This window comes from Hemiscyllium ocellatum, chromosome 5 (genome assembly GCF_020745735.1).
Source record: "Hemiscyllium ocellatum isolate sHemOce1 chromosome 5, sHemOce1.pat.X.cur, whole genome shotgun sequence".
Lineage (NCBI taxonomy): Eukaryota > Metazoa > Chordata > Chondrichthyes > Orectolobiformes > Hemiscylliidae > Hemiscyllium > Hemiscyllium ocellatum.
The window spans coordinates 38,846,149-38,861,582 of record NC_083405.1 but is presented as its reverse complement, the minus strand read 5'-3'; the positions used below and the strand labels follow the sequence as shown (position 1 = coordinate 38,861,582).

The 15,434-nt window shown below is 42.7% G+C and overlaps 1 protein-coding gene across 4 annotated transcripts in view; it reads left to right on the top strand.

The window, feature by feature from the left end:
• Positions 1–15,434, top strand: part of LOC132815666 (protein PALS2-like) — a 148,085-nt gene that overhangs the window by 33,736 nt on the left and 98,915 nt on the right. The gene's annotated exons all lie outside the window — the stretch shown is intronic.

The window sequence follows — 15,434 nt, the reverse complement described above, 5'->3', positions numbered from 1 at the left end:
ACAAAATTGTTTGTTTCCGATTTTTTTTTTCCCCTGTGAGGGTGTTGACTTCTGCTAAGGATAGAATGTCACTAGTACCAGAAATCTGTGGTGCTTTGCAGAAATGGGTATTTATTTTATACAGGATGTTGAATGAGTGGTGGTAGGCAGCGATCTGTGTTCTGTGTAGATGTTGAATGAAGAAATGGAATTAATAGATAGCAGTCTACACTGGAAAACTGCTTTATTCCTCTAATCCAAGATATGAAGGTCAGTTGTACCTAGCTAGTTGCATCAGCTCCCTGACCATGACCTGAGACTGAACCAGACCAAGGTAGTAACCTCTCCCCTCTGTTTAGCCTTAAAATAAGCTTCTGACAAAACCTTCACTTTGTCTCCACCTATTTCTACCTCTTAAATTTGCAGTAACTGCCTCTAACTCCAGTTAGTTGGCACTGAAACCCTCATCTCTGCTGGCCTCTTATTTCTCATTGGTGAAAACCTTGATCTCACCCTGCACTTTGCCTGTAATTGAATGTGCGCGAGTCCCATTCCAGTCAAGGACCTAAATTGGCTCTGAGCAAAGCCATTATTCTCTGATTGTTATTTTCAGATTCATTCATGATTGCTCCATTCTCTATTTCTCTAATCTCCCTCCAGATCCTTGATTCCTGAGATCTTCTGTTTGACTTCTGGCTTCTTGCGTATACCTGGATATTTATTGCTTTCACTAAGGTCTATTCCTTCAGCTGCCAGGATTCTAAACGCTGGAATTCCCTCCCTAAAACTTTGTACCTTGATTAGTTCTCTTTTCCCCTTTGAAGATGCTCCTTGCAATCTGCCTTGCCTGCCCTGACATCTCCTTAAATGACCTTTTGCTGCTAAGTTTTGTTTGGTGAAGGACCTTTTGGGATGCTATGTTGGGCTGGAGAAGTTGTTTAAAAGCATATTGCTTTTGCAATATATGTGGTTGAACTACAAATCAAGGTTAAAGCTTCCTTTATCATCATCCTGGTCTGTGGTTCGGCTTTATATCAGACGTTACACTCAGCAATTAGTTGAGCCCTGATGCGTATTCACTTTTTGCTCTTTTAAACAATTAATGTAACTGGCATTGTACTAAAACTTGAGCCATGTTCAATTTATCAATTACAAAACTATGCTGGTAAGCTTCATTTTATAATTTTATGTTGCATACGTGGGAATGTGAAGCAATTTGAATAAGTTAAGATGCATACTTTGAATCCTCACAAGCTAGCATTGTTGAGTAAGATCTCATCAATAAGAACAAGGACTAGATAGTTGCTCAATCCTCTGATGGGCTGATGAGGTAGTTAAGAAAGAAAAATAGTATTTCAAGGTAAATAGGTATTTACAAGGATGTTGCCAGGGTTGGAGGATTTGAGCTGGCTGGGGCTGTTTTCCCTGCAGCGTCGGAGACTGAGGGATGACCTTATAGAGGTTTACAAAGTTATGAGGGGTATGGATAGGACAAATAGACAAAATCTTTTCCCTGAGGTCGGGGAGTCCAGAAATAAAGGGCATAGGTTTAGGGTGAGAGGGGAAAGATATAAAAGAGACCTAAGGGGCAACTTTTTCACACAGAGGGTGGTATGGGTATGGAATGAGCTGCCAGAGGAAGCAATTGCAACATTTGAGAGGCATTTGGATGGATATATGAGGAGGAGGGGTTTGGAGGGATATGGGTTGAGTGCTAGCAGGTGGGACTAGATTGGGTTGGGATATCTGGTCAGCATGGACAGGTTGGACCGAAGGGTCTGTTTCCATGCTGTACATCTCTATGACTCTATAAGTGATAAAAACCTTTTTCAAAGTTGAGAAAGAAAACTATTTGCTACAGCATTTCATGGCTCTGGGGCATGAAAGTCCCAGATGTGAGCAGTTTGTTTGCGACCAGTCCCCAGACTACACGCATTCCGGTTTGCTCAAGAGTATAATTTATCAGTCCTACACTGTTCTCTGCTTTATTCCTGCCTGCCTTGACTGTTTGACTCGTTCATTTTTTCAACTGTACCAGTCTCAGATTGATCTCTTTCCTCACTATTTCCTGGGTCCTTCCCCCACCACACCCCCACCTTACTAGTTTAAATTCTCCTGAGCGACTGTAGCAAATCTCCCTGCCAGTATATTAGTCCCCTTCCAGTTCGGGTGCAATCTGCCCTTGTAAAGGTCGCTTGTACCTCAGAAGAGATTCCAATGATCCAAAAATGTGAATCCTCCCCTGCACCAGCTCCTTCGCTGCACATTCATCTGCTCTGTCCTCCTATTCTTACCCTCACTAGCTCATATCACCAGGTATAATCCAGATATAACTATCCTTGTGTACCTCCTTTTTAAATTCCTGCCTAACTTCCGAGTTCTCCCTTCAGAATCTTATCCTTTTCCCTTTCTATGTCGCTAGTTTGAATGTGTACAATGACCCCCTGCTGGTCCCTCTCCCCTTTGAGAACATTCTGCACCCTTGCTGAGATATCCTTGATTTTGGCATCAGGGAGGCAACACACCATTCTGATTTTCTGCTATTGGCTGCGGAAATATCTGTCTGTGCCTCTAACTCAAGAGTACTCTATCACAATCGATTGCTTGGAACCAGATGTACCCCTCATTACACAAGAGCCAGTCTCCATACTAGAAATTTGGCTGCTCTTGCTCCATTCCGCTGAGAGTCTATCACCCCCTATATTTTCAAAAAAAGCGTGCATGTTTGAGATGGGGATAGCCACAGGAGACTCCTGGATGACCCGCCTGACTGTATTTGTGGCTTTTCTCCCTTCCTGTAAATTGCCATCCATCACACCCCCCTAGTTCATGTAAATTCCTTATTGCCTCTAACTGCAGCTCCAAATGATCCATGTGATCTGATAGGATTTGCAACGAAAGACACTTCCTGCAGACATTATCATCAGTAACATGGAAACTCTCCCTAAACTCCCACATCCGACAGGAAGAGGACATCACTGTACTAAAGGCCATCTTTGCCCCTTAACAATCTACAAAACCAGAAAATTATACTGTCTGTTGCTCTGAAAAAACACTTATCCTGGCTAACTTAATACGTATGCCTTAAATTTTTGAAATTTAATCAAGAGGTCAATCTCAAAAAAACACATAATCAAGAAAGAACCCACTCTACTCACTATTGTATATTTACAGCAAAGATTCACTAAAAACGCATGCACATATCTGTTTCTGTGGTGTGAGCTCTTCCACACAGGCTCCTGTAAGGTCCGATGTGAATTGCACCGTTTGTTAATTTTTCCTAGACTCCCTCACTCCCTCCAATGTCCAGAAATACTTGACCTCAAACAGCAAAGGCAGTAACTGTGCAGATTCACTGCTGTGTCAGACAGCAGTGTAGGTTTCTTTCTCTGACCGTGTGGTCGCTGTGTTTGTCTGTCGTCTTCCTTTTTTAAAGAGCTGTTGTGTTGATCTCTCTCTCTCTCTCTCTCTCTCTCTCTCTCTCTCTCTCTCTCTTTTCTCCCCCCCCCCCCCCTTCCAAAACATTCCAAAGCAATGCAGCAGTATATAAAGGTGTAATTGCTGCTCCTGGAATTTGAGGAAATCACCCCCAAATCTGGTTGAGATAAATATGAAAGTGTTTGCTAGTTCCTACTTTACTGGGATAACTATGTTATAGTGAGTGCAAAGTATTATACTTCTCGAAAAAGAATCACGGGCGGATAGTTGAGAATCTGAATAAGTTGTTGAAATAGAGTCAGAAATTCATTGCTGAGATATCAAATTTCCTGGAGCGTTGGGCCAGATCTATGTGTCACAACTTGAACAAACTTGGAAACTTCTTTTATAAAATTCCTTTAAAATAACTCTGCCAGATGGGATGAAACATTCCTAAAGATCACAAGTTTGTATCTTTTAACACTATCCATTCTGTTCTCGATACGTAGTAAATGTCTAACATAGCCTACTCGCATCCTACCTACTTTCTAATAGTTTTCTTTTACTCTGTCCCCTCGATCTTTTACGTCACTTGAGCTTTGTCCTTTCTCTGTGTACTTCGTTTGTGACTGGTGTTTTTATGCCATCTTCAGTACTATTCATTTGACCTATCATCAGAGAAGGTGATAATCCAGTGTCAGTACCACTCGGCTGTTAATTCAGAGACCTAGGGCTGGGGCTCCGGGTTCGAATCCTGTCCTGGCAGATGGTGCATGTTGAATTTAATAACCATCTGGAATTAAGGGTCTAATGATGACCATGAATCCATTGTTGATTGATTGTCAGAGAAACCCATCTGGTCACTAATGTCCTTTAGGAAGGAAATTGCCATCCTTACCTGGGTCTGGCCTGCATGTTTCTCCAGACCCACAGCAATGCGTTTGACTCTTAACTGCCCTCTGGGATGGACAATAAATGCTGGCCTGGCCAGTGATGCCCTCATCCCATGAATGAATTTAAAGCAAATTTTGTTTGTTCATATAATTTGTCTCCTTTTATATATTACTTATAATTGAAGCTGAACACTACATTGCCAGTGGCGAGATAGGAGTATTATGTTCAGTGGGCTGGCATGCTACATCTAATGAAACTAATCAATAAAGATGCAGCTTCTTAATGTGAAGGATATCTGTTATTTGCTCAGCATGTTGAGTTTTGATACATCAAAGGTCTGCTGAAAGATTCTACCCCTTGTTGAGCAATAGCCTAAATTATTCAAAACAAATGTCCAATGGTAGAGCTAATAATTTCACTTTGAAACCAGTCTTGGGAGGGTTTTTAATTGGTAGGTGAGTGAGTGACTGAATGGATGGGTGGATGGATAGACATGAAGAGTCATTGAGTCCTAGAAATGTACGGCATGGAAACAGATCCTTCGGTCCAACCTGTCCATGCCGACCAGATATCCCAACCCAATCTAGACCCACCTGCCAGCACCCAGCCCATATCTCTCCAAACCTTACCTATTTATCTACCCATCCAAATGCTTGTTAACTGTTGCAATTGTACCAGCCTGCACCAGTTCTTCTGGCAGCTCATTCCATACACGTACCACCCTCTGCGTGAAAAAGTTGCCCCTTAGGTCTCTCTTATATTTTTCCCCTCTCACCCTAAACCTATGCCCTGTAGTTCTGGACTCCCTAACCCCAGGGAAAAGACTTTGTCTATTTACCCGATCCATGCCCCTCATAATTTTGTAAATCTCTATAAGGTCACCCCCTCAGCCTCCGCTCCATGGAAAACAGCCCCAGCCTGTTCATCCTCTCCCTAGAGCTCAAAGCCTCCAACCCTGGCAACATCCTTGTAAATCTTTTCTGAACCCTTTCAAGTTTCGCAACATGTTTCCGATAGGAAGGAGACCAGAATTGCACGCAATATTCCAACAGTCGCCTAACCAGTGTCTTGCACAGTCGCAACATGACCTCCCAACTCCTGTACTCGATACTCTGACCAATAAAGGAAAGCATAGGTTAGCCAAAAGAATTGGGAATTAATTGACTAGCATGAAAAGCTTTTCAAATAATAAAATTCCAGCTATTTGATGTGTGGGCTTTGAGTTGAGCATATAAACATGACTTAGAGGCAGAGGTAGATGATATAGTCAGTCAAGACTGCAATATTAAATAGAAAACCATGACTAATCTGATTCTGGCCTCTATCTTCCTGCCTACATCCAAAACTCTTTAGCTTTATGGATTAAGAATCCATAACTCTACTTTAAAAATATTCAATGACCTTGCCTTTGCATCTCTGTGGGGAAGAGATTACGTACCCTCCGAGAGAACAGATTTCTTCCCATCTCTATCTTAGGTGGAGTCTCCTTAATTGTAAATTGTAATCCCATAGTTCTTGGCTGCTCCACAGGGGAAAACATCCTTTCAGCATCCACCCTATCATGTCACCTCTGGCCTTGCAGATGTCAGAACGCTAAAGTCATAAAATATATTGTAGCTCAGAAAGAAGCCATTTAACCCATTTTGTATTTGAGCCAGCTGAATAAACTAGCTGTACATTCTAACCTTACTTTCTGACACCTGGTATCCCTTTGGGTGCAGATCCAGGTTCACTACAATATGTTTTAGGGTTTCTGCCTCAGCTACCAAACTTAATCATACTTCAGTTTTGTAATGTAGCAACCAGATGTTTGATCGGAGGTCCACGCTATTACTGCTTGATGCTGTGATGGTCTAGCTGCCGGAAACTGAGTTTTCCTTCCAAACATCAATTGTCTTGAAAGGTATGTTTTGCTTCTGACAATTTTTGTCTTACTGTAATGTGAAACTTCACAATCTTTTAAAAAATGTATAACCTTAGCAGTACTTTTCCACTCTCTGTTGTATTAACAAAAAATACAGAACATTTGGTGCTGTGAACCTTGTTGAGTTGGATGGTTTTATCTGCATTAAATGGTTTGTAATTCTCCCCTGCCCTTCTGCCTTGACACATGAAGGTGAGAAGTTAAAACCATCCTAGCCTGAGTGTATGAAGTAGACGCTTACATCTGTTGAGCGAATAATTAATATATGAGAACCAGTTTATGAGAGAGTTTCCAATATCTGGATCTTTTTTCGTTTTTGAAATGTGCTGCATTGCTGGCTGGGCCAGCATTTATTGCCCATCTCTAATTGCCCAGAGGAGAGTGATATTAGATTACTTACAGTGTGGAAACAGGCCCTTCGGCCCAACAAGTCCACACCGACCCGCCGAAGTGCAACCCACCCATACCCCTACATTTACCCCTTACCTAACACTACGGGCAATTTAGCATGGCCAATTCACCTGACCCGCACATCTTTGGACTGTGGGAGGAAACCGGAGCACCCGGAGGAAACCCACGCAGACACGGGGAGAACGTGCAAACTCCACACAGTTAGTCGCCTGAGTCGGGAATTGAACCCAGGTCTCAGGCACTGTGAGGCAGCAGTGCTAACCACTGTGCCACCGTACCGCCCACATTGTCAGGCACATTGCTGTGTTTCTGGAGGCTCTGTTGGCCTGAACAGCTAAGCATGGCAGATTGCATTCCCTAAGAGGCACCAGTGCTTGAAGGGCATTCGTGAACTAGTTGGTTTTTACATCAATTAACATTGGTTGCTGTTATGCTAGCATTTTATTCCTGATTTTTATTGAATTCAACTTTTATCATCTGAATGCATGTCCTCAGAACATCACCCCGGGGGTTCTGGGTTACTCATCCAGTGACATTACAACGACACCACTTCTCCACAACTGTAGATTTAAATCCAGACTGGTTTAATGGGATATATGTTTTTTATGATTGATTCTAGTGTAGGGTGATTTTTAAAATCATGCTCATGAGCTGAACAGGTGTACTAATACTGGAGCAGGGTAAGATGAGCTTTGTTCTGTATCTTGGTGTATTTTGTATTTGAGATGGGAGTTCCTTGTCAGTGACATATCAGAAGTGAGCAGTTTCCCAGTAATGTCATCTTCACTTTGAGCACTAAAGAGCATGAAAATAGTGAACTGAGTAAGGACTTAAGCGAGCAGATGTTGCATTTAATTTCTGGAGTTTTTAATAAGTCTGCAATTAAGTACAGAACAATATGCAACAAAACTTTGTTTATCTGAATAGCTGTCATGTGCCACAAAAATGTGTCTTAATGCCCTCCTAATCTGTGTTTAATCTTTTTAAGTTTTGTCCATTTCCATGTGCTTTTTTTTTGTAGTAAACAATAAAAGGTTTTGACATTTGTGTGCTTCGTTGAGTAGATTTACCCATTTAATTGACTTGTATCCTGAAAGAACTGGTGTCGCAATTCATTGAGACAAAACCATGGTTAATACTGCCAGTAATGCATCTGAAACTGCCCCATTTCAATGGAAACCAATTCAGTGAATTGAGGCACTAATGATATTGACAGAGTTGGTCCCCCTTTGGAATGGGGCACTTTCAATTTCATTACAGGTGGTATTAACCGTGGCTTGTGGTTGATTTTGGCCAGATGCAGAACAAAACACTTCACTGTGCTTGAACAAACTGCCTTATTTCCAGCTTAAATGGATCCATTTTTACACTATTCTTGTGTCCTCAGACAGTTCGCCTGGAATTAGTCAAAGTTCATTTATTTTTCCATCGTGACAACAGCGTTAAGTGTCAACCATTAGTAACACGTTTACACAGAAGAAGAATATAAAGATTCCTGCAGTGTGAAAAGAGGCCAGTCGGCCTATCGAGTGTGCATTGACCCTTCAAGGAGCACTGCACCCAGACCCAGGCCTTACCCTATTTCCTGTAACCCCACACTTACCATGGATAATTCACCTCGCCTGCACGTTTCTGAACAAATTGGACGACTTAGCATGACCGAACCACCTAATTTACACTTTCCTGGACCATGGGAGGAAGCCAGAGCACTCGGAGAAAACCAGAGCAAACATGGGGAAAACGTGCAAAAGCCACATAGGCAAGTTGCCCAAGGGTGGATTTGAACATGGGTCCCTGGTACTGTCAGGCAGCAGTGCCAGCCACTGTGCCACCATGTTTTTGTGAGTGGTTTGTGCGAAATATTACATGTTTTAGTGCATGTTTCAAACCTTGTACACTTGAGGGCCCACAATGTGATCCCAAAAGACTGTGAAGTTATTGTTTTCTATTTGTGGCTGGAGATTTGTTTGCCACTTTAGTGTGTTTGTATTTAGATTTTTGAACTGTTTCCTTTGGGTAACTTGCTATCTTCTGAGAATTGGAATAGGAGGTGCCAGGAGTGTCCAAATTTCTGGGCAGTGCTTTTCAGGTTTAAATCTCAGACCTATAGTGCTGGTCTTAGAGATTAAGATATTTCGCAAATGGAGACATCAGTTGTGTTTTATTTTCATTAAAAGGAAACTTAGATAGTTAAGTTTTGTGACGGACTAGTTGCTAGCACCACTCCAGGACAGTGGACAATCTTGGTGCAGGGCTAACTCAGATTATGGGGTAAAAGGTTAGAAGCAGACTATTGAAATTTCTGACTAGCAGTTTTAAGACATTATCACTTTCTCCTTTTAACTCTCTCTGGTTATGGGCAACATCAGCAATATTAATATGGAGCATGTTAATATGCTAGGACATTTAGGATCAAGAAAGAAGTGATGTTTGGTCTCTTAAAGAAACATTAAGTTGGATATGTCTTGGAGAGGGTGCAGAATGTTCTCATGGGGGAGAGGGGCCAGCAGGAGGTCATTGTCCACATTGGAACCAACGACATTGGAAGGGAAAAGGTTGTGACTCTGAAGGGACATTACAGAGTGTTAGGTAGAAATTTTAAAAAGAGTTCCTCAAGGGTGGTAATATCTGGATTACTCCCAGTGCTACGTGCTAGTGAGAGCAGGAGTAGGAGGATAGAGCAGATGAATGCATGGCTGAGGAGCTGGTGTATGGGAGAAGGATTCACATTTTTGGATCATTGGAATCTCTTTTGGGGTAGAAGTGACCTGTACAAGAAGGACGGATTGCACCTAAATTGAAAGGGGACTAATATACTGGCAGGGAAATTTGCTAGAACTGCTTGGGAGGATTTAAACTAGTAAGGTGGGGGGTGGCAGGGAGATAGTGAGGAAAGAGAGCGATCTGAGATGGATACAGCTGAGAACAGAAGTGAGTCAAACAGTCAGGGCAGGCAGGGACAAGGCAGGACTAATAAATTAAACTACATATATTTCAATGTAAGGGGCCTAACAAGGAAGGCAGATGAACTCATGGCATGGTTAGGAACATGGGACTGGTATATCATAGCAATTACAGAAACGTGGCTCAGGGATGGGCAGGACTGGCAGCTGAATGTTCCAGGATACAAATGCTACAGGAAGAATAGAAAGGGAGGCAAGAGAGTAGGGGGAGTGGCATTTTTGATAAGGGATAGCATTACAGCTGTGCTGAGGGAGGATATTCCCGGAAATACATTGAGGGAAGTCATTTGGATGGAACTGAGAAATAAGAAAGGGATGATCACCTTATAGACCCCCTAATAGTCAGAAGGAAATTGAGAAACAGATTTGTAAGGAGATTTCAGTTATCTGTAAGAATAACAGGGTAGTTATAGTAGGGGATTTTAACTTTCCAAACATCGACTGGGACTGCCATAGTGTTAAAGGTTTAGATGGAGAGGAATTTCTGATTCAGTATGTGGATGTACCTACTAGAGAAGGTGCAAAACTTGACCTACTCTTGGGAAATAAGGCAGGGCAGGTGACTGAGGTGTCAGTGGAGGAGCACTTTGGGGCCAGCGACCATAATTCTATTCGTTTTAAAATTGTGATGGAAAAGGATAGATCAGCTCTAAAAGTTGAAGTTCTAAATTGGAGAAAGGCCAATTTTGACGGTATTAGGCAAGAACTTTCGAAAGCTGATTGGAGGCAGATGTTCGCAGGTAAAGAGACGGCTGGAAAATGGGAAACCTTCAGAAGTGAGACAACAAGAATCCAGAGAAAGTCTATTCCTGTCAGGGTGAAAGGAAAGGCTGGTAAGTATAGGGAATGCTGGATGACTAAAGAAATTGAGGATTTGGTTAAGAAAAAGAAGGAAGCATATGTCAGGTATAGACAAGATGGATCGAGTGAATCCTTAGAGAATAAAGAAAGTAGGAGTATACTTAAGAGGGAAATCAGGAGGGCAAAAAGTGGACATTAGATAGCTTTGGCAAATAGAATTGCCAAATAAAATCCAAAGGGTTTTTACAAATGTGTTAAGGACAAAAGGGTAACGAGGGAGAGAATAGGGCCCCTCAAAGATCAGCAAAACGGCCTTTGTGTGGAGCCACAGAAAATGGGGAGATACTAAATGAATATTTTGCATCAGTATTTACTGTGGAAAAGGGATATGGAAGATATAGACTGTAGGGAAGTAGATGGTGACATCTTGCAAAATGTCCAGATTACAGAGGAGGAAGTGCTGGATGTCTTGAAACGGTTAAAGTTGGATAAATCCCCAGGACCTGATCAGGTGAAGTGGAAAACTCAGTGGGAAGCTAGAGAAGTGATTGCTGGGCCACTTGCTGAGATATTTGTATCTTCAAGGTGAAGTGCCGGAAGACTGGTGGTTGGCAAACATGGTGCCACTGTTTAAGAAAGGTGGTAAAGACAAGCCAGGGAACTATGGACCAGTGAGTCTGATGTCAGTGGTGGGCAAATTGTTGTAGGGAATCCTGAGGGACAGGATATACATGTATTTGGAAAGGCAAGGACTGATTCAGGATAGTCAACATGGCTTTGTGTGTGGGAAATCATGTCTCACAAACTTGATTGAGTTTTTTGATGAAGTAACAAAGAAGATTGATGAGGGCAGAGTAGTAGGTGTGATCTGTATTGACTTCAGTAAGGTGTTCGACAAGGTTCCCCATGGGAAACTGATTAGCAAGGTTAGATCTCATGGAACACAGGGAGAACTAGACATTTTGCATACAGAACTGGCTCAAAGATAGAAAACAGAGGGTGGTGGTGGAAGGTTGTTTTTCAGACTGGAGGCCTGTGACCAGTGGAGTGCCACAAGGATCGGTGCTGTGCCCTCTTTTTTTTTGTCATTTTACATAAATGATTTGGATGCAAGCATAAGAGGTACAGTTAGTAAGTTTGCAGATTATACCAAAATTGGAGGTGTAGTGGACAGCGAAGAAGGTTACCTCAGATTACAACAGGATCTGGACCAGATGGGGCCAATGGGCTGAGAAGTGACAAATGGAGTTTAATTCAGATGAATGCAAGGTGTTGCATTTTGGGAAAGCAAATCTTAGCAGGACTTATACACTTAATGGAAGATCCTAGGGAGTGTTGCTGAACAAAGAGACCTTGGAGTGCACGTTCATAGCTCCTTGAAAGTGGAGCCGCAAGTAGATAGGATAGTGACGAAGGAATTTGGTACGCTTTCCTTTATTGGTCAGAGTATTGAGTAGAGGAGTTGGAAGGTCACATTGCGGCTGTACAGAACATTGGTTAGGCCACTGTTGGAATATTGCGCGCAATTCTGATCTCCTTCATACCGAAAAGATGTTGTGAAACTTGAAAGGGTTCAGAAAAGATTTACTAGGTTGTTGCGAGGGTTGGCGGATCTGAGCTATAGGGAAAGGGTGAACAGGTCGGGGCTGTTTTCCCTGGAGCGTCGGAGGCTGAGGGGTGACCTTATAGAGGTTTACAAAATTGAGGGGCATGGATAGGATAAACAGACAAAGTCTTTTCCCTGGGGTGGGGGAGTCCAGAACTAGAAGGCATAGGTTTAGGGTGAGAGGGGAAAAATATAAAAGAGACCTAAGGGGCAACGTTTTCATGCAGAGGGTGGTAGTGTATGGAATGAACTGCCAGAGGATGTGGTGGAGGCTGGTCCAATTGCAACATGTAAGAGGCATTTGAATGGGTATGTGAATAGGAAGGGTTTGGAGGGATATGGACCGGGTGCTGGCAGGTGGGTCTAGATTGGATTGGGATATCTGTTCGGCATGGACGGGTTGGACCGAAGGTCTGTTCCATGTTGTACATCTCTATGACTCTTTGACTTGAAGTCCCCAATGTCTGATGGTATCAACCCCAGGTTCTTGAGAAAGGCAAAAGAGGAGATTGCTGGGCCCTTGACAAAATCCTGGAGAGGTTCTTGAGGACTGATGAGTAGCTGATGTTGTTCCCCCCTTCAAGAAGGGAAATAGAGATAATCCAGGAAACCAAAGACTGGTGAGTCTCATATTGTGACTGAGAAGCTATTGGAGAGAATTCGTAGGGATAGGATTTATGTACATTTGAAAAAGCTTGGCCTAATTAGGGACTGTCAGCATGGCTTTGGGCAGGGCAGGTCATGTTTTACTAACTTGCTTTGAATCCTCCATGGAGGTGATGGTGATTGATGAGGGTAGAGCAGTGAGTGTTGTCAACATGGATTTTAGTAAGGCTTTTGACAAGGTGTCTCCTGGCTGGCTCAACCAGAAGATTAAGATGGATGGGATCAGTGGTGACCCGGCTACTTAGATTCAGAATCGGCAGGGACAGGGGCGGAGGAGTGTTTTTCTGGCTGCAGGTCTATGATGAGCGGCGTTCCACAGGGATGTGTGCTGGAACCTTTGCTGTTTGTGATATGAGAATCACTTGGATGACAATATAGATGGGTGGGGTTAGTAAGTTTGCAGATGACACAAGGGTCTGTTGAGTTGTGGGTAATGTGGAAGTTTGTCAAAGAATACAGTGGATATGGTTCATTTGTGGATATGGGCAGGGAAATGCAGTTTAATCCAGGTAAGTATGAGGTGCTGCACTTTTGTGTATACAGTTAATGGCAGGACCCTGCACAGCATTGATGTACAGAGGGATGTTTGGGTTCAAGTCCACAGCTCCCTGAAAGTGACCCCATGAGTAGATGGAGTGGTAAATGATGCGTATGGGATGCTTGCTTTAATTGGTCAGGGAATTGAGTACAAGAGTCAGGATGTCATGTTGCGGCTTTATAGGACTTTGGTTAGGTCACATGTAGAGTATTGCGCTCAGTTCTGGCTACCACATTGCAGGAAAAATGTGGAAGCTTCAGAGCGGGTGCAGAAGAGGTTTACCAGGATGCTGCCTGGATTAGAGAGTATGAGCTATAAGGAGAGACTCCAAAAGCTCTGGAGAGATGGAGGCTGAGGGGAGACTTGATAGAAATCTATAAAATTGAGATGCATAGATAGGGTTGACGGTTAAATCTTTTTTTTTGCTCACAGTTGAAATGCATAATATGGTTGGGGGGGGGGTGTTGCATACATTTAAGGTACGAGAGAGAATTTCAAAGGAGATGTGAAGGGCAATTTATTTACCCTGCTTAGAGTCTGAAATGTGCTGCCAGGGCTGGTGGTGGAGGCAGATGTGATAGGAGTGTTTAAGAGACTTTTATGTAAGTGAGGAATAGAGGGATATGGCCCAGGGGCAGGCAGAAGGGATTAGTTTATTTGACATGTTCAGCTCAACATCATGTGCCAAAGGGCTTGTTCCTGTGCTGTACGGTTCTATATTCTATCCCCTGTTCATCCCTTGTTCTCGTAAGAAAGTGGCATTGGCCATTTTCTTTGATTCATTACATTGCTATAGCGAGGGTGCCTTGTGGTGGCATAGAATTCCAAGTTTTTGTGCCAGGGACTATGAAGGGATGGTGGTCTGTATTCAGCTTGGCAGTGATAGTGACACCTGCATTTTAGGAAGGTACTGTTGAAGTAACTTTGGCAAGTTCCTACTGTATGTTCTATAGGCACAAGATACTTGTAGTGACTACTGGCTACTGAAGGGGAACCTTTTAAATGGTCTGGTGTGTTTTAAGGAATTTACGACTGATTATGAATCTGTCATTGATATCCCATCTCAACCTATTCTTGCAAACCATTGTTGTAATGTGGCTGATCCTGTTAAGTTTCCAAGGTGGTGTTATTGGGATCTTAACAATAGTATGTTAGCTCCTTCATTTCTCTTTTCTAAATGGATTGTCGTTTTATCTAGACAGTAACAGTCTGTTTGTCAAAAATTGCTCGAATTGGGTGGAAGCATAGTTTAGAAATCTGGCTGTTTCTGTTTGCACAAATGTTTATTTAGTTGTAATCTGTGGGATGTACTTTGTTTTATGTTTTGTCCATTTGTTACAAGCAATGAAAAGCTTTACTTGTGAAAGCAGAATTTGCTGAGCAAATTATTAATAAAATGTTAAAGTAAAGCATTTCAACTACTTCTTCAATCTAAAAATGGCCATTAGCTCAAAATGTGCTTGTCATTTCTTTAAACATGGGCAAGGTAATGCTCCTGATTTACCCCACTCATGGAGACCTGCCACAGGCACACATGCCCCTGCCATACGTGCATGTACCCTGTCACACTCACATGGGGTCCCCATCCCCCCAATACCCTAATTCATACTCCTTCATGTTGAGCTATGTTTGGAAGGAGACCGGAGAATGGCAAAAGCACAAATGTACTGTGGTTGGTAGATTTCAATATCCACCACCAAGAGTGGCTCTGTAGCAGCACTACTGATTGAGCTGGTCCAGTCAAAAAGGACGTCTGTACACCAATCTAGCAACAGTAATGAAGGAACCAATAAGAGTGAAGAACATGCTTGCCATCTTGCTCACCATGCTGCCTGCCACAGGTGAATCCATGACTGTATTGGTAGGAATGACCACCAAACAATTCTTGTGGAGCCAAAGTCCCATCTTTGCATTGAGCGTACCTTGCATCATGGCACTATCACTGTCCTAAATTTGATTTCAAATAGATCTAGCTATTCATGTCTGGCCAGCATTAAGGCACTGTGGGTCATTAGAAGCAGTGGAATCCTATACAATCAGCAACTTTTAATGGTCTGGCATAACCCCACCTCGGTTAGAGTGGTGCTGGAAAAGCACAGCAGTTCAGGCAGCATCCGAGGAGCAGGAAAATCGACGTTTCGGGCAAAAGCCCTTCATCAGGAAAACAGGTAGATTGCCTGAAGGGTGGAGAAATAAATGAGAGGAGAGTGGGGGTGGGGAGAAAGTAGCACAGAG